Source organism: Balaenoptera acutorostrata, chromosome 5 (assembly GCF_949987535.1).
Source record: "Balaenoptera acutorostrata chromosome 5, mBalAcu1.1, whole genome shotgun sequence".
In the NCBI taxonomy this organism is placed as follows: Eukaryota; Metazoa; Chordata; class Mammalia; order Artiodactyla; family Balaenopteridae; genus Balaenoptera; species Balaenoptera acutorostrata.
The window spans coordinates 90299397-90319499 of NC_080068.1; the positions used below are offsets into that span (position 1 = coordinate 90299397).

General features: G+C 38.0%; 1 long non-coding RNA gene across 1 annotated transcript in view; it reads right to left on the reverse strand.

Moving 5' to 3' along the window:
* LOC103009836 (uncharacterized) overlaps positions 1-2927 on the reverse strand; it is a 156642-nt gene extending 153715 nt beyond the window's left edge. The window contains exons 1-2 of the long non-coding RNA XR_449834.1: positions 2877-2927; positions 2546-2759 (exon numbers count right to left, since the gene is read on the reverse strand). This is a non-coding gene — a long non-coding RNA (uncharacterized LOC103009836). The remainder of the gene's footprint in view (positions 1-2545; positions 2760-2876) is intronic.
* Between the last annotated feature and the right edge of the window lie 17176 nt (positions 2928-20103).

The window sequence follows — 20103 nt, forward strand, 5'->3', positions numbered from 1 at the left end:
TAATCTAACTCAAAATCCTTTGCTCTTTCAACTGGGCCAAAGCACACCACATGCTGCTCCCCTAGGAGATCAAGATGCGTTTACAGAGAACATTCCAGGTGAGGGAAACTGGTAGAAATGGACTAAAAATTGGAGTATAGGTGAGGAGTTGGCTGAGGGAGAGAACAGAGAATTAAAGAAGCAAGAGGAAGAAGAATGAACTAAGCAAGATTGGTTCAGACAAAGTAGGCAGTGGTGATCAGAACAGAGAGAGAGAGACCATCATAGTCCCCAAACTATAAATGCTCACTGAGAGAAAATTGTTTCCTGACTTAGGCTACGTCCCTCAAATAAATATAATGTTGTCCATGATCAGATAGACCACAACTTTTTTTTAATCAAGATATAATTGACATATAACATTATATTAGTTTTACAACTTCTTAACCAGTGTGAAACCTAACAGAATCTTAATCCCTTTGGTCCTCAAGGGTGGAGCCTGGGAGGCCAGAACCTCCAGCAAGATTAGTTCATTTATCCCTGTGTGCCTGAGCAGTGCAAGTATTATCATGATGTGGAAGAGACTGGGAAGCCCGAGGTAGGCGATTCCCATCCCTTGCCATTCTCTTCTTACCTCCAGGGGGCTCTGCTGCCTTCAGAGTATGGGACTTCTACAATCTGAACCCTGCAGCTGGCAAGAAAGCCTAAATTGGAGTGTCAAGAACTGAGAAAATATACATGAAATAAGATGACTCAAGCAGTTGCCAATATCTGAAAGGATCCAATAAGGTAGCAAGTAACAAAACAAATGCTTCCACTAAAAATAGTGTTGGTGGTTAGAGCAGGTTCCTGATGATCTGTTGATTCACAGGACTCCCAGTCAGAGGCCGGCAATACAACAAACAGGTCTCTCAGAGGGAGTGAGGGAGGGCTTATCCTTTATGCTTATGATCTGTGTCCAAAGCAGCAAGTTGCGTTCCAGATCCTACCAGGTAGAGAAGCTGAGGTTGCTGATACATTTCCTACCCAGGTCTGATGAGCTCAGAAATTGAGTGGGACTGAGGGTTGGGGAGGGAGATCACCTACTGAATCTGGTAGACTCTCAGGAAGCCTCGGGTGAATGTAATACTTCTTCCCATGAAGTATCAAGGTCACAAGAAATTGTGACCCTGCTGAAAGAAGGTGGTATCTCCCTTGAAAGGAACACAGTTAGTACATGCAAACAGGGGACAACACCTCTTCTCATCCCACTGGAGTGGGCATTTCTCCACTACACAGAGAAGAGAACAGAAGCATAGCATTCACTTCTCTCTTCCACTAAACAAAACCCAAACCTGTAGCTTAGTTTGAAGGTCCCTTCAAGACTAGAACCCTCTGTCGCTACAGGCATCCTCCTCACCATCACAGCACTTTCCACTGCCTCTAATTTACATTAATCCATCTTGGCCCCAATGCGAGTCATGAAGCCATGAATTCCAGAGATTTTCACCACAATTTCAGGCTGGCAATCACCCTGCCTCTGTGGGTAATTCTACTTTTGTAATTCTGCAAACCTCATCTGTGCAGCCTTTTGCAGGAACCCACACTTCATTTGGTCCTCATTAATGGCAAATATAAAACCCAGAAGATGTGTTGGCAAGTCTCACTGGATTTCTGCCTCCATGCAAAACCACTCATTCCCACAGTGCTCAGGTATCGTCTGCAGGTGCCAATTATCTCAATGGAACCCATCATAGACTCTTAAGTCTAGGGGTAACAATGGCCAAGAACTGAGGCAGCATTTTGCAGCCCAGTGTTTATCTGACCCATTCTAAGGTATCATCTGCCTGCTATTCCCTCCTATTCCAGGTCTCGGTTTATTTTTAAAAGAAGCCTCTTGTCCTCTGCCCTCCCTTCTTTATTAATAGCTGAGAATGTCACCCGTAACACTTTTTTCCCACCCCTGCTTTGACCAAATAATGCACCCTCCCAACATCCTCCCTTGACATTCAATATCATATCAAATTCAAATAAATCACAGTTGACTTTAAAACCCTCCAGCAATTCATGTCTGCCTACATCAACTCCCACACCCTTCATCTGCTCTTGTCACATAAACCGTCTCACAGCCTCTTTCCTCTACTACTTGCAATTCTTTCCCTTCCTTCCTTGCTCTCTCACCCACCTGAATCAACCTCCCGTCATGAACTATCGAATTATTTATTTTAGAGGAAGCAGAAAAGGTTGAATAAGGTATCTTGGTTCATATTCTTACCCTGCTAATTCCTAAGTATGTGACTTTGTCAAACAGCAATAATAGTAATGAGAACAACACAAGCATTTATCCAACACTTCCAGGTGTTCATCCAATTAATCCTCACAACAACCCTACGAGGGAAAGGCTAGCGTTATCCTCATTTTAAGGAGGGAGAAAATGACCCAATTTTTCTAAGCACAAGTTTTCTCATTTAAAAACTAGAAATAATAATATTTACTCTTCAAGAATAAAAAATAAAGAAAATTATGAAAAGCACAGCACACAATTTTTGTCAATTTCCTTCCGTCCTAGCCCCATCGCCAAACTCACCTTATTCACTATTTGCCACAATTTCTGTCTCTCAGGAATCTTCACTCAGTTGAATAAAAGAAAGAATAGAGCTCTTCTCCAGCAACTCAATATTTACTGTCCCTTCCTTCTCTCCTTCACAATGCGTAAGAGCTAAACACCAGGAAACAGAGGTTGTATCTGCTGTGCCGCAGAAACGTAATGACCTTCAACTCGGCACACTGCTCCATGACACCTGGTTGGAACGAGAAATAGGACTTTACCTTTAAGAAGGGCAGGTAATTCCTACTACGTGTGAACTGAGGCTTTTTCCCTCTGCAGGCTCCCTCTGGAGAGAAAACACCATTCCCACCTGTTTACTGAAATTCCTTCATCCGTCCACGAAGCTTTTCATGCCACAAAGCCAGGCTTAAAATGCAAATACCATTGGATGAGCTAATACTTTGATGTGCCTCCAAGTTACTGGTTTCGTATCTTTTCTTGCCAGCGGGAGTTGGCAGACATGTTGGGAATACCAGAAAAAGAAAGAGGGCACAGAGACAATTGTGTCCACTTAGCTATTTGGTCCAAAATAACAGCCTTCGTCACCATGCCTAGTATATGAAGAAGCTACTGTAATAATCAAGCTGAAAGATACGAGTTTTCATGTGACTTCTGCACAAAGAGAAGATTGATAAACTATGATCACAAGCTACCTGTAGCCAACAAACAAGACTTAAGGTGGCCCATCTTTGCTTCTCCTTTATACCCTTGATGTTATTTGGTAACTGATTTTCATACATCCACAGTCCTCTAAAGTCATTGAAATTACCAATATTTCACATATTTCAAGGGAGAGCTGGAATTTACCTTCCCTAAATAAATGGCATCTACTTTGTAAAGATTATTGTTTTCCTCCAGTGAGAGACAGAGAATAATCACTTTCTACATCCATAACCATTGTCCTGAAGTAAACAAGGTGGAGGAATATTTAATGTTGTGGTAGAAAGCCTCTAGAATGACGCCAGTGATCCCCATCTCCTGGTTTAACAGCCTTACATAATCCTCTCCCATTAAGGGCAAATTGAAATTATTGACATGTTTCTAATTAATGTAGAAAAGTAATGGGATGTCCCTATTGAGATCAGCTTATAGAAAAACTGTAGCTGCTGTCCTGGATGTTCATTTTCTTTCACTCCCTCACTCACCTTGAGGAATTCAGCTGCCATGTTTTGAGCTGCCCTATGAAGTTCACAGTGCAAAGAATTGAGAAAGGAGACTTCCTTCTTTTTTTTTTTTAAACATCTTTATGGCAGTATAATTGCTTTACAATGGTGTGTTAGTTTCTGCTTTATAACAAAGTGAATCAGCTATACATATACATATATCCCCATATCTCCTCCCTCTTGCTTCTCCCTCCCACCCTCCCTATCCCACTCCTTTAGGTGGACACAAAGCACCGAGCTGATCTCCCTGTGCTATGCGGCTGCTTCCCACTAGCTATCTATTTTACATTTGGTAGTGTATATATGTCCATGCCACTCTCTCACTTCGCCCCAGCTTACCCTTCCCCCTCCCCATGTCCTCAAGTCCATTCTCTACATCTGTGTCTTTATTCCTGTCCTGCCCCTAGGTTCTTCAGAACCACATTTTTTTTAGATTCCATATATATGTGTTAGCATACGGTATTTGTTTTTCTCTTTCCGACTTACTTCACTCTCTATGACACTCTCTAGGTCCATCCACCTCACTACAAATAACTCAGTTTCGTTTCTTTTTATGGCTGAGTAATATTCCATTGTATATATGTGCCACATCTTCTTTATCCATTCATCTGTCGATGGACACTTAGGTTGCTTCCATGTCCTGGCTATTGTAAATAGAGCTGCAGTGAACATTGTGGTACATGACTCTTTTTGAATTATGGTTTTCTCAGGGTATATGCCCAGTAGTGGGATTGCTGGGTCGTATGGTAGTTCTATTTTTAGTTTTTTAAGGAACCTCCATACTGTTCTCCATAGTGGCTGTAACAATTTACATTCCCACCAACAGTGCAAGAGGGTTCCAAGAAAGGAGACTTTTAATCAGCAGGAAATTGAGGCCCTCATTTCAACAGGCTACAAGGTACTACATCTTCCTACAAGCACATAAGAGGTCCTGGATGTGAACCTTCCAAGGTTGAACCTTCAGATGAGACTGGGGTTCCAGCAGGCAGCGTGATGAAACGACACAACCTTGAACCAGAGACACTCAGGTAAGTCTCATCCAGATTCCTGATCCACTCCGACTGTGAAATAATCAATGTTTGTACTTGAAGCCACTAAGTTTTGGGTTGATTTGTTACACAGGAGTACATAATCAAACCAAGTATCTTTTACTAATAAGGCCCTACTGTATAGCACAGGGAACTCTACTCGATACTCTGTAATGGCCCATATGGGAAAATAATCTAAAAAAGAGTGGATATATGTATACATATAACTGATTCACTTGGCTGTACACCTGAAACTAACAAAACATTGTAAATCAACTATACTTCAATAACAATTTAAAAATTAAAAATAAAAAAAGCAAGTATGTTCTGAACTCTTCTTGTAAAGCTCCAAAGAATTTAACGGTAGCTTCCAGAATAATAAAAAAATAACCAATTTGATTTTAATATTTTGTTTAATTTTTAATGGGATTCAAAGCATCAGACAAGCTATAGCTTCCTTGTCCTCCGATACTTCTTCTTATACCAAAATGAAAACAAGTATTTGAACATTCTGGTTTTTAGAGCAGAAACTTCAGGGGGTTTTTTTTTGATTAATGTTAGATTGTAAGGATTATGTGATATAGTGGGTTTTAAAATATCAGTTTAACTATCTCTCTGATAGGCACTCATAAGTTTTCTTTGAGAATCACAGCATTGTAGAGTATATAGATAGCATCTAGACCAGTTGAAATTTAAGCAAACTGACCTGAGAGGGGTAGTGACTTTCATGTGGTCACAGAATTAGCGTGTGGCAGAGCTCAAACCAAAATCCACATTCTCTGGCTCCGGATCATTGCTCTCTCCATCTCACTACTTTGAAAAACCAAGAAAGCATAGCCAGCTGTAATAATCTTGTCCATTTTACCTAAATAAAAATGGAACGTCATTGGAGAAAAATTTAAATGCCCCAGAGCATCACAGCACTCCCGGGTTTGTTGTCATTATTTTCAGCTTGAAGTCTGCATCTCAACAGCAAATAGCTAATTGATTGACCAGTTTATAAACACTCCTGATTTCACAGGTAGATTTCATGGGGCAAGAGCTCTCCTTGGATTTAACTTGCTCTTCACCTAGGTTAATTTAAATAGCAGTGAAAATTTAGCTTGAAAGGATAATTACAATATTTCACCTCCTTTTATCTCAGGTTATGTAAATGGGGCTTTCATCTTCTCACAGTTCATATTATATTAATACAAGGAATAAAAAGATCTCAATATATTGTGTGCTGTCAATCACTTCAGAAGAATATGCTTCTACAGTCCTAGTGGGGACAAATTGGGCAAATGCCCATAATCATGAGCTGTGCCTATTATCAACAAGGAAACAGATGAACTTATAGCTTTCGCAGAGTTCTCACTGGAGCAGTGTAAGGTGTCATTTTTATCAGATTGCAAAGTTTGGGGGGGTGGTTTTGACGTTTATCCACTATCAAGAGTATTTACTGGGTAACTAGGGATAGCCCTGAAGAAGCAAATTCAACTTCTACCCCCTTTTAACCTATGATTTTCACATCCTGCTGAAGGTGGTGAAAGCACTAACCCTGAGTGACAGCCTCTGGACTGTAGCCTTATCCACTCCTTTGCACCACAGCTCTTATGGGAGATGCTGTCATTCACAGTATTAAATAGTGAAATGTGATGGTTAGAGAAATGCAGCATCGTCAAGTTTAATAAACATCAGGAGGAAGTTGGCATACAAGTTTTAACCCCAGGGCATTTTTTAAAAATCAAAATACTGTCCACTATCCTCATAACATTAACACAACACCATGTGTTTAAACTAGAGTTTAAAGAGAAATAATAACTAAAGTTTTTCTGTTATACCTTAAGGCCAGGTTCAAGGTCTAATTCCTCCAGGAAGCCTTCCATGAGTATCCCACCTCTAAATAATTACTCCTTCAAGTATGGGACCACGGGACATGACTTGTTCCAGTGAAAGGCAGTATATAATAGTGGTGAAGAATATAAGTTCTATGACTAGACCACTTGGCTTCAAATGTCAATGCCCCTGCTCACTAGCTATGGAGCTGGAGAAAACAACTTAACCTCCATAAGTCAGTTTCATCAATAAAATGGGGATAGTATCTGTGCCATAGATTGCTTGAGATAATCATGTAGAGAGATTGGAACTGCATGGGCACTCTATAAACATTAGGTCTCAAGCAATTACTGTGTGCCAGCGAGAGACATTCACCTATTGTATTTCTGTATCTCTACTGTATTGTAAAAATCCTCTGAGTTAAATTTGGTTACCTCCATTATACAGTGGGAAACTAAGGCTCATAGAGGTTAAGTAACCAGCTCCCACACACACAGTAAGTTGTAGAGGTAGTATCTGAACCATGCATTTGGGGTCCAAAGCCCACCCCTATAAAATATCACAACTCTTGTACTTCTGGAAAGTACTATCTTTGGTCTTCCATAACTTAGTACACCCGAATACATACATATCTATTTCCCTCACTGCATTATTGAGTTACCCTGGGGCAAGCACTGTTTCTTTTTCTTCTTGGGATTCCCAATACCTAGCATAACTCTTAACACATAATAGAAGCTCATTACATTTTCTTGAAATAAAATAAGTTGGGAAAGTTGCAGCTTCCCTATAAGAACTGTAACCCTTCTTTATGGAAAAAGTTTTACCGAAAAAGAAAGGCCACAACTTTCCTTGAGCAAAGAAAATTGTTGAGAGATGAACAGACACAGTCATGGGCCCTGAGCTGTCAAAATCAAAATGGGACTGAGATTCTGCCAAAGGCATCTCTCCTCAAGCCCATCAATCAGTATATACTTATTGATTATCTTCTGGATGCTAAAATATCCCCATGATATCAGTGGCTTCCAAACAACCCAGTCAGCCTTATTTCTGACATCTGAAGAAACTGTACACGTGACTATCTAACCCTAAAGGACCTTGGAAAACCTCTATTTCAAGTTATCCATAAAAGTTTATAGTTCCATAACAAGCTGTCTGTCACACGTTAGTCCCCTCAGAAAATGAAGTTGCAATTTTCAGGTCCTACTGAGAAAAAAGCAGTTTGTGGACGCTGCTTCTCTCTAAACAATAAATGTCAGAAATGGAGTTAACCCTTAAAATGTGAGGTAATAAGAAGTTTATTTTGTCTTATTTTTATGTGATGGTTAAAATGAATTCTTAAAGTTTTAAAGATATTGACAAGAAAGAAAAAACATTTGTGAGAGGAGTAAAGAATCAGTGATAGGGACAATTAGATTTCCACATGCAAAAGAATTAAGTTGAACCCCTACCTCACATCATATACAAAAATTAATTCAAAATGAATCAAAGACCTAAATATAGAAGCTAAAACTATAAAACTCTTAGAAGACAACATAAGGGTAAATCTGACTGACCTTGGATTTGGAAATGAATTCTTAGATATAAAAACAAAAGTAAGAGCAACAAAAGAAAAAGAAGATAAATTGGACTTCACAAAAATAAAAAACTTCTGTGCATCAAATGACATTATCAAAGAAGTGAAAAGAAAATATACAGAGTGGGGGAAAGTATTTGCAAATAATACATTTCATAAAGGTTTAATTCCAGAATATGTAAAGAACTCCTACAATTCAAGAACAAAACCACAAATAACCTAATTAAAAATGGGCAAAATATTTCAACAGATATTTCTCCAAAGAAAAAGATATACAAATGGCCAATAAGCACATGAAATGATGCTCAGCACTATTAGTCCTTTGAGAAATGCAAATCAAAACCCAAAACCACAGTGACATATCACTTCACATCTACTTTGGCTATAATCCAAGAAAAAACAAAAAACCAGAAAGTAACAAGCGTTGGTAATGATGTGGAGAGATCAGAATACTTGTACATTGCTGGTAGAACCTTCTGTGGAAATAGTTTGGCATTTCCTCAAAAAGCTAAACATAGAATTGTATGATTTAGCAATTCTCACTCCTAGTTATATACCCAAAAGAATTGAAAAGAAAAATCCAATCATAGTTATTCACTAATGTTCACTGCAGCACTATTTTCAATAACCAAAAGGTAGAAACAACACAAATATCCATCAACAGATGAATAGATAAATAAAATATGCTCTATAGATACAATGGGGTATTATTCAGCCATCCAACGGAATGTAGTTCTAACACATTTTAAAACTGGATGAACCTTGAAAACATAATGCTAAGTGAAATAAGCCAGTCACAGAAGGACAAATATTGTATGAATATACTTATATGAAATATCTAGAACTGGCAAATTCATAGAGACAGGAAGAATATTAGAGGTTACCAGGGTCTAGGAAGAGGGAAAAATGGGGGATTATTGCTTAACAGAGTATCTGTGGCAGGTGCGGGAGGGAATTTGATGAAAAAGTTTTGGAAATGGTAGTGATGGCTGTGCAACATTGTGAATATAATTAATGTCATGAAATTGTGCACATCACCAAAAAATCTACAAACAATAAATGCTGTAGAGAGTGTGGAGAAAAGGGAACCCTCTTACACTGTTGGTGGGAATGTAAATTGATACAGCCACTATGGAAAACAGTATGGACGTTCCTTAAAAAACTAAAAATAGAACTACCATATGACCCAGCAATCGCACTACTGGGCATATATCCTGAGAAAACCATAGTTCAAAAAGAGTCATGTACCACAACGTTCATTGCAGCACTATTTACAATAGCCAGGATATGGAAGCCACCTAAATGTCCATCGACAGATGAATAGATAAAGAAGATGTGGCACATATATACAATGGAATATTACTCAGCCATAAAAAGGAACGAAATTGGGTCATTTGTAGAGACGTGAATGGACCTAGAGAGTGTCATAGAGAGTGAAGTAAGTCAGAAAGAGAAAAACAAATATTGTACATTAACGTATATATGTCAAACCTAGAAAAATGGTATAGATGACCTTATTTGCAAAGCAGAAATAGAGACACAGACATAGAGAACGAATGTATGGATACCAAGCGGGAAGGGGGTGGGTGGGAGGAATTGGGAGATTGGGATTGACACATATACACTATTGATACTATGTATAAAATAGACAACTGAGGGGAACGTACTGTATAGCACAGGGAACTCTACTTAATGCACTGTGATGACCTAAATGGGAGGGAAATCCAAAAGGGAGGGGATATATGTATATGTATGGCTGATTCATTTTGCTGTGCAGTAGAAGCTAACACAACATTGTAAAGCAACTATACTCCAATAAAAATTAATTTTAAAAATGGTTAAAGTGGTAAATTTTATGTTACATTTTAGCACAATAAAAGAACATTTTTTTAATCAATAACTGTTTCCTTCTCCAACTCTAACAGCTCTTTGAGTCAACTTTCTCTAGCCAGTGGAAGCATAGCACCATAGTGATGTGGGACCCCCATGAATCCCTGTGGTGTTACACACACCCTCTTCAGCACTCCACTTCCTCCTGCCCCATGTAAAACACAGCATCATGGCACTCAGCCAGGAATCACTTCCTTTCGTAAATTTTCTCCGTGACGAAAGGGCATACAACTTAGTTCGAATGAGATTATCTCATGAAATGACAAATACCAAGTTATAATGAGTATAGTCTAAATTCAGTCAAGAATCTAACACCCCAAGGTTTGCAGTGAAACTGGTTTACAACAAAATGTTATTTTCCTCTTGGGGATCAGTCTGCTGTTCTTATCTTACCTAAACTTTCCCCAAGTAATAAAGTGGCAATTGTAATAAGTAAAAGCATATATTTAGACTCTTAAGTGTCTTCTCAAAATGACAAAATGTTGACTTCCTCAAAAGAAAAGAGTGAGTGATTAAAAATGGCTGGTCATCCATGATGAGACTTTTGAACCCAACATTTTACCTTACACATCCCACATGGCAGTGAACAAGAAATGGCTATAAAGTTAAACCCTGAAAACAACAGAGCATACATAGATGTTGGCAAGCATTTTGCAGAACATGTTGAAAGAAGCAATGACTTTGATTCTGCTGCCCCAGACTGGGTAAGCAGCACCCCTTAAACAAAGAACATTGAGTCAGAAAGGCTTCCTTCTGATAAGTGAACTTTACACATTGATCTCAAAATCCATATTTTAAAACAAAAAACAAGATTGACAACAACAGGCAAGTCAAACTGGTATTTATGTTTGCAGTTTTTACAAAGAAACATTTTGAGAATCTTCCTGACTTCCCTTTTCATTTATCCTTGACCATGATATTTAAAGCCTCTCAGGAGAGAGAATCTTTAATAAGAGTTCTCGATGCCACCATTACCCGTGCAGCATACCTTCAATGGGATTGGGAAGCAGTGCAATGATATAAGCCTTGTGGGGAACATTTTTGGAGAGGAACCAATTCTTGACAAAATTTGTTTGTTTATTCAACAAATAATTTTTGACTGTTATATGTGAGGCAGTTTGAAGGAAAGAGTGCATTTTGGTGTCTCCATCTTTCCTTGCAACGTCTGCCCTTTCTCTATAACACCATCCCCTCATCAGGCTCTCCATGTCCACCCCTTACCTCATCATGGTCACTTACTGTCTCCTCTCTCAAAACTTGATTTCAAGAAAAACTCTAATATCCACACATTCTTCACTCTATCTCCAGTGCCTAGAACAGGGCATGGCTCACAGTTAAAAGTTTATAATTTATTTATTCAAATAGAGTGATCAATACATATTTTTCTGATGACTGAGTAAATAAATGAATGAATGAACTTTACTGGGTATATCTGATTAAACAAATAAACTTTATCCTGTCCATATGTTCTCAAAATAACTAGCAAGAATAGGCTCTTTCCTCTTTAGAAAGGAGTCATACATGAAGATGGAGAGATTCTGAGGACATGAGATAAGAAAATCTAGAGCCAAACAAAATTATGTTTCTCTCATCAGTTTTTGGTTTGTTGTGGTGTGCTTTGCTTAACTTTGGCCATCTAAATTTCGTCTACTCAAAGCTGGAAGATATACATTGGAAGAAGTGCTTACCGCATAACATACTTGCTTAATAATAGATGATAGCATCATTGTTGGAGGAGGTCATTGGGAGGATGTGACCACCAGTTGACCTGCAAGCTGGACTCCGGCAATCAGAAGTCCCTCGTCCCTTTCTCTGACCTTAGAATGTACTTTCTGTTGTAGAGGAACAAAATTTGTCACCCCAAGATGTGTCTCTTTGGCATGAGGAGTAATTTAGGCTGATTATTTTTAAGAATCAGAAGACTCAGGAAGTCTTTCTTTTTACAATACCTCCTCCTAAGTTACCTAAAGAATTTAGATAAAAGGCCTGTTCCCAGAATAGAGCCATCACCAGAGATAGTATATGGGCTGGATGGGGTGGTGGAGATCTGAGACCACTCTATGTCCATTGTCTGTGCTTGGCCAAGCAAACATTTATTTACCAAACATTTGCTTTTCCATCTCCATGTGAATTACCTTCCTCCCCCTTGAAGCCTCAAACTACTACCCTCAACATCCTCGCTTGTCTTTAGCTGAAGATCGTATTTAAGGTGAGGGCTTTGGACATTTTGGTGAGTTACTCAGTTTTCCTGTGTCTCTCCCATGTACACATGTTATAAAAATTTTGTTTGATTTTCTCCTGTTAATCTGTCTTATGTCAACTTAATTCTTAGACCGGCCAGAAGAACCTAGAAGGGTAGAGGAAAATTTCTTCCTCCCTGACACTGCCCACCGTTCCCACAGTGGGAGCCATTTTCAAGGATGCAGGCTTGAGAGAGCATGTGCTGTTAAGACCATCTGTATGGTATAAGGGACTGGTCCCATTTAAGGCCACTACATAAACATTTAAGATTCTGGAGGATGGGCGTGGAGATCTACTTGTCTTGCGGAAGACCAGCCTCATATGTCAGTTCCCTGGCCTATTAAATGTGCCACCTACCAATCTGGAGAGGCTGCCTCTTTCTTCAGTCTCTCCTTGGTTCCAGGTCAGGAAGCCAGTTTGCAAACCAACAATCATACACTCACTAAACAGGGAAGAATCCAGCACAGCCTTTTATCCTTACCTTTTAAAGTAATATTTAAAGAGAAGAGCTTATGCTAGTTACTTTATAAACTAAGTCCTAAAGCTAGGCTTGAATATATTATAATTTGAACTCTCATCCTAATTGAGGTACTTTATGTTTATAACAGTTAATTTATGTGCCACTTTCTCAATAAAAAATTTAATCTCATAAGATGACATACCCTTTCTTCTTTCTGTAGTTTTCACCAGAAAGGACTCAGCTGAGCCCCAAGACACACTGGCCCCAGCCAATCACGGGGCAGCTGCTCCCTAAATGCAGGCAAAATTCTTCAGAGAAATTGACCTGCAATTTCAGAACCTTTTTTGTAACCACTGTTTCAGAGAACTGAAGTCAATGGATTATTGCTACTAATGTGTTTGATGAAAGGTTCATATGCTTTGGAGTCAGACAGATGAACTTTTGCATTTCTGTTCTATTTCTTTCTAATTACATGTAGGAATAATAATTTCCCTAGGCAAGTTATTTAACCTCTCTAAACCCTGATGTCCTGATTGTCCAACAGATTGTTCGACGAGATAAGAGTACAGTATCTGGCGCAGAGTAAACGCTCAATAGATGTTAGTTACCAGGAAAACGATGGTGGAAGTAGCAGTCAGGGGAGGTGGAAGTGGTCAGGAAATTCACATGTTCACGCATAACAAATGGTGGCCTGGAAAACAATGGGGAGCAAGGAGGGAAGCCACAAGAAGTATGTGCTTTTGAGCACTTATTCATGCCCAGGTGCACCCCAAATTCTATTCACACGTGACTTCACAGCAGATAGCTACCTTCATCTCCATTTCAAAGATGAGAAAGTGAGGCCCAGGAAGGTTTTATGTAATTTACCAAAAGTCACTTACCAGGGAAAGGGAAAAGTTGGAATTCAAACCTATGTCTTTGTGACTTCAAAATCAAGGCTCATTTTAGTGTCGTAACTTAATGTATAAGAGTAACTGATCTTTTTTTTTTTTTTTTTTTTTTTTTTTTTTTTTAATGAGGATCTTGAATCAGATGCGTATGTTTTGATTGATTGATTGATTGATTGATTTTGGCTGTGTTGGGTCATCGTCTCTGTGCGAGGGCTTTCTCCAGTTGTGTTGCCACAACTGGAGTAACTGATCTTTTAACAGAGCCCAAAATACAATCATTATAGGGAACCACTCAGCTGGGTTTCACTAGGCAAAAAGATTGAAGTCCTATAAATTCCATATCATAGCCAATCAATCATGGTAGCCTCATGTGGCCATATTATCAACATCTTTCACACTGTACTCCTCTATTTAAGCTTCACCTCAGCATTTTCCAGCAACAGGAAATCATTTCTTTATTTTTTTTTTTATTTTTTATTTTTTTCTGAAACATTTGTATTAACATATTTCCATACATATTTCCATACAAATACAAATATAAGATTTTTAGAAATTTCATGTAATGTCTGAAACATTTATATTAACATATTTCCATACATATTTCCATACAAATACAAATATAAGATTTTTAGAAATTTCATGTAATGTCTGAAACATTTATATTAACATATTTCCATACATATTTCCATACAAATACAAATATAAGATTTTTAGAAATTTCATGTAATGTCTGAAACATTTATATTAACATATTTCCATACATATTTCCATACAAATACAAATATAAGATTTTTAGAAATTTCATGTAATGTCTGAAACATTTATATTAACATATTTCCATACAAATAACCCAATGAAAGTTTAGTATTAGTTGTTTTGTTTGTTTTTTTATACTGCAGGTTCTTATTAGGCATCAGTTTTATACACATCAGTGTATACATGTCAATCCCAATCGCCCAATTCAGCACATCACCATCCCCACCTTATCGCAGTTTTCCCCCCTTGGTGTCCATATGTCCATTCTCTACATCTGTGTCTCAACTTCTGCCCTGCAAACTGGCTCATCTGTACCATTTTTCTACGTTCCACATACATGCATTAACATACGATATTTGTTTTTCTCTTTCTGACTTACTTCACTCTGTATGACAGTCTCTAGATCCATCCACTTCTCAACAAATGACTCAATTTCGTTCCTTTTTATGGCTGAATAATATTCCATCGTATATATGTACCACAACTTCTTTATCCATTCGTCTGTTGATGGGCATTTAGGTTGCTTCCATGACCTGGCTATTGTAAATAGTGCTGCAATGAACATTCGGGTGCACGTGTCTTTTTGAATTACGGTTTTCTCTGGGTATATGCCCAGTAGTGGGATTGCTGGGTCATATGGTAATTCTATTTTTAGTTTTTTAAGGAACCTCCATATTGTTCTCCATAGTGGCTGTATCAATTTACATTCCCACCAACAGTGCAAGAGGGTTCCCTTTTCTCCACACCCTCTCCAGCATTTGTTGTTTGTAGATTTTCTGATGATGCCCATTCTAACAGGAGTGAGGTGATACCTCATTGTAGTTTTGATTTGCATTTCTCTAATAATTAGTGATGTTGAGCATCTTTTCATGTGCTTCGTGGCCGTCTGTATGTCTTCTTTGGAGAAATGTCTATTTAGGTCTTCTGCCCATTTTTGGATTGGGGTGTTTGTTTCTTTGATATTGAGCTGAATGAGCTGTTTATATATTTTGGAGATTAATCCTTTGTCCGTTGATTCATTTGCAAATATTTTCTCCCATTCTGAGGGTTGTCTTTTCGTCTTGTTTATGGTTTCCTTTGCTGTGCAAAAGCTTTGAAGTTTCATTAGGTCCCACTTGTTTATTTTTGTTTTTATTTCCATTACTCTAGGAGGTGGATCAAAAAAGATCTTGCTGTGATTTATGTCAAAGAGTGTTCTTCCTATGTTTTCCTCTAAGAGTTTTATAGTGGCCAGTCTTATATTTAGGTCTCTAATCCATTTTGAGTTTATTTTTGTGTATGGTGTTAGGGAGTATTCTAATTTCATTCTTTTACATGTAGCTGTCCAGTTTTCCCAGCACCACTTATTGAAGAGACTGTCTTTTCTCCATTGTATATCTTTGCCTCCTTTGTCATAGATTAGTTGACCATAGGTGCGTGGGTTAATCTCTGGGCTTTCTATCTTGTTCCATTGATCTATGTTTCTGTTTTTGTGCCAGTACCATATTGTCTTGATGACTGTAGCTTTGTAGTATAGTCTGAAGTCAGGGAGTCTGATTCCTCCAGCTCCATTTTTTTGCCTCAAGACTGCTTTGGCTATTCGGGGTCTTTTGTGTCTCCATACAAATTTTAAGATGATTTGTTCTAGCTCCGTAAAAAATGCCATTGGTAATTTGATAGGGATTGCATTGAATCTGTAGATTGCTTTGGGTAGTATACTCATTTTCAAAATGTTGATTCTTCCAATCCAAGAACATGGTATATCTCTCCATCTGTTGGTATCATCTTTAATTTCTTTCATCAGTGTCTTATAGTTTTCTGCATACAGGTCTTTTGTCTCCTTAGGTAGGTTTATTCCTAGGTATTTTATTCTTTTTGTTGCAATGGTAAATGGGAGTGTTTCCATAATTTCTCTTTCAGATTTTTCATCATTAGTGTATAGGAATGCAAGAGATTTCTGTGCATTAATTTTGTAACCTGCAACTTTACCATATTCATTAATTAGCTCTAGCAGTTTTCTGGTGGCAGTTTTAGGATTCTCTATGTATAGTATCATGTCATCCGCAAACAGTGACAGTTTTACTTCTTCTTTTCCAATTTGTATTCCTTTTATTTCTTTTTCTTCTCTGATTGCCGTGGCTAGGACTTCCAGAACTATGTTGAATAATAGTGGTGAGAGTGGACATCCTTGTCTCGTTCCTGATCTTAGAGGAAATGCTTTCAGTTTTTCACCATTGAGAATGATGTTTGCTGTGGGTTTGTCATATATGGCCTTTATTATGTTGAGGTAGGTTCCCTCTATGCCCACTTTCTGGAGAGTTTTTATCAGAAATGGGTGTTGAATTTTGTCAAAAGCTTTTTCTGCATCTATTGAGATGATCATATGGTTTTTATTCTTCAATTTGTTAATATGGTGTATCACATTGATTGATTTGCGTATATTGAAGAATCCTTGCATCCCTGGGATAAATCCCACTTGATCGTGGTGTATGATCCTTTTAATGTGTTGTTGGATTCTGTTTGCTAGTATTTTGTTGAGGATTTTTGCATCTATATTCATCAGTGATATTGGTCTGTAATTTTCTTTTTTTGTAGTGTCTTTGTCTGGTTTTGGTATCAGGTGATGGTGGCCTCATAGAATGAGTTTGGGAGAGTTCCTTCCTCTGCAATTTTTTGGAAGAGTTTGAGAAGGATGGGTGTTAGCTCTTCTCTAAATGTTTGATAGAATTCACCTGTGAAGCCATCTGGTCCTGGACTTTTGTTTGTTGGAAGATTTTTAATCACAGTTTCAATTTCATTACTTGTGATTGGTCTGTTGATATTTTCTGTTTCTTCCTGATTCAGTCTTGGAAGGTTATACCTTTCTAAGAATTTGTCCATTTCTTCCAGGTTGTCCATTTTATTGGCATAGAGTTGCTTGTAGTAGTCTCTTAGGATGTTTTGTATTTCTGCGGTGTCTGTTGTAACTTCTCCTTTTTCATTTCTGATTTTATTGATTTGAGTCCTCTCCCTCTTTTTCTTGATGAGTCTGGCTAATGGCTTATCAATTTTGTTTATCTTCTCAAAGAACCAACTTTTAGTTTTATTGATCTTTGCTATTGTTTTCTTTGTTTCTATTTCATTTATTTCTGCTCTGATCTTTATGATTTCTTTCCTTCTGCTAACTTTGGGTTTTGTTTGTTCTTCTTTCTCTAGTTTCTTTAGGTGTAAAGTTAGATTGTTTACTTGAGATTTTTCTTGTTTCTTTAGGTAGGCTTGTATAGCTATAAACTTCCCTCTTAGAACTGCTTTTGCTGCATCCCATAGGTTTTGGGTCGTCGTGTTTTCATTGTCATTTGTCTCTAGGTATTTTTTTATTTCCTGTTTGATTTCTTCAGTGATCTCTTGGTTATTAAGTAACGTATTGTTTAGCCTCCATGTGTTTGTCTTTTTTACGTTTTTTTCCCTGTAATTCATTTCTAATCTCATAGCGTTGTGGTCAGAAAAGATGCTTGATATGATTTCAATTTTCTTAAATTTACTGAGGCTTGAGTTGTGACCCAAGATGTGATCTATCCTGGAGAATGTTCCGTGTGCACTTGAGAAGAACGTGTAATCTGCCGTTTTTGGATGGAATGTCCTATATATATCAATTAAATCTATCTGGTCTATTGTGTCATTTAAAGCTTCTGTTTCCTTATTTATTTTCATTTTGGATGATCTGTCCATTGGTGTAAGTGAGGTGTTAAAGTCCCCCACTATTATTGTGTTACTGTCGATTTCCTCTTTTATAGCTGTTAGCAGTTGCCTTATGTATTGAGGTGCTCCTATGTTGGGTGCATATATATTTATAATTGTTATATCTTCTTCTTGGATTGATCCCTGGATCATTATGTAGTGTCCTTCCTTGTCTCTTGTAACATTCTTTATTTTAAAGTCTATTTTATCTGATATGAGTATAGCTACTCCAGCTTTCTTTTGATTTCCATTTGCATGGAATATCTTTTTCCATCCCCTCACTTTCAGTCTGTATGTGTCCCTAGGTCTGAAGTGGGTCTCTTGTAGACAGCATATATATGGGTCTTGTTTTTGTATCCATTCAGCCAGTCTATGTCTTTTGGTTGGGGCATTTAATCCATTCACGTTTAAGGTAATTATCGATATGTATGTTCCTATGACCATTTTCTTAATTGTTTTGGGTTTGTTTTTGTAGGTCCTTTTCTTCTCTTGTGTTTCCCACTTAGAGAAGTTCCTTTAGCATTTGTTGTAGAGCTGGTTTGGTGGTGCTGAATTCTCTTAGCTTTTGCTTGTCTGTAAAGCTTTTGATTTCTCCATCAAATCTAAATGAGATCCTTGCTGGGTAGAGTAATCTTGGTTGTAGGTTCTTCCCTTTCATCACTTTAAGTATTTCATGCCACTCCCTTCTGGCTTGCAGAGTTTCTGCTGAGAAATCAGCTGTTAACCTTATGGGGGTTCCCTTGTATGTTATTTGTCGTTTTTCCCTTGCTGCTTTCAATAATTTTTCTTTGTCTTTAATTTTTGCCACTTTGATTACTATGTGTCTCGGCGTGTTTCTCCTTGGGTTTATTCTGTATGGGACTCTCTGCACTTCCTGGACTTGGGTGGCTATTTCCTTTCCCATGTTAGGGAAGTTTTCGATTATAATCTCTTCAAATATTTTCTCTGGTCCTTTCTCTCTCTCTTCTCCTTCTGGGACCCCTATAATGCGAATGTTGTTGCGTTTAATGTTGTCCCAGAGGTCTCTTAGGCTGTCTTCATTTCTTTTTATTCTTTTTTCTTTAGTCTGTTCCGCAGCAGTGAATTCCACCATTCTGTCTTCCAGGTCACTTATCCGTTCTTCTGCCTCAGTTATTCTGCTATTGATTCCTTCTAGTGTAGTTTTCATTTCAGTTATTGTATTGGTCATCTCTGTTTGTTTGTTCTTTAATTCTTCTAGGTCTTTGTTAATCATTTCTTGCATCTTCTCAATCTTTGCCTCCATTCTTATTCCGAGGTCCTGGATCATCTTCACTATCATTATTCTGAATTCTTTTTCTGGAAGGTTGCCTATCTCCACTTCATTTAGTTGTTTTTCTGGGGTTTTTTCTTGTTCCTTCATCTGGTACATAGCCCTCTGCCTTTTCATCTTCTCTGTCTTTCTGTAACTGTGGTTTTTGGTCCACAGGCTGCAGGATTGTAGTTTTTCTTGCTTCTGTTGTCTGCCCTCTGGTGGTTGAGGCTATCTAAGAGCGAAATCATTTCTTTATGATAACAGTCAGCAACACTGACATTATCAGTTAACTGGCAACATTCAATTAGTGAAACCTAGGTTCTTCTATTAAAAACACTCCAGGGAATTCCCTGGTGGTCCAGTGTTTAGGACTCTTCACTTTCACTGTCAGGGCCTGGGTTCAATCCCTGATTGGGGAACTAAGATCCCACAAGCATCGAAGCATGGCCAAAAAAAAAAAAAAAAACACTCCCAGAAAGATTTCTAGATCTCCAGAATCTGACCACAAACCTAGTAGCTTTCAAAAATAGAAGACTTGTGTTGAATTCTATGGAGCTTTGGGCTTTCAAAATGACAATCCCTTTGTATTTCTACCTTTTTTCTTTCAAACCTGAGGGTTTAATCGACCATCCTTCATGTCCTGCCATGTTTGTAACCTGGACAGGTTCACAGGGAAGCACATGAGGAAGATGGGCTCTCTACAGCATAATTTGGTGTTGCTCACAAGAATGCACCCAACATGATAAATT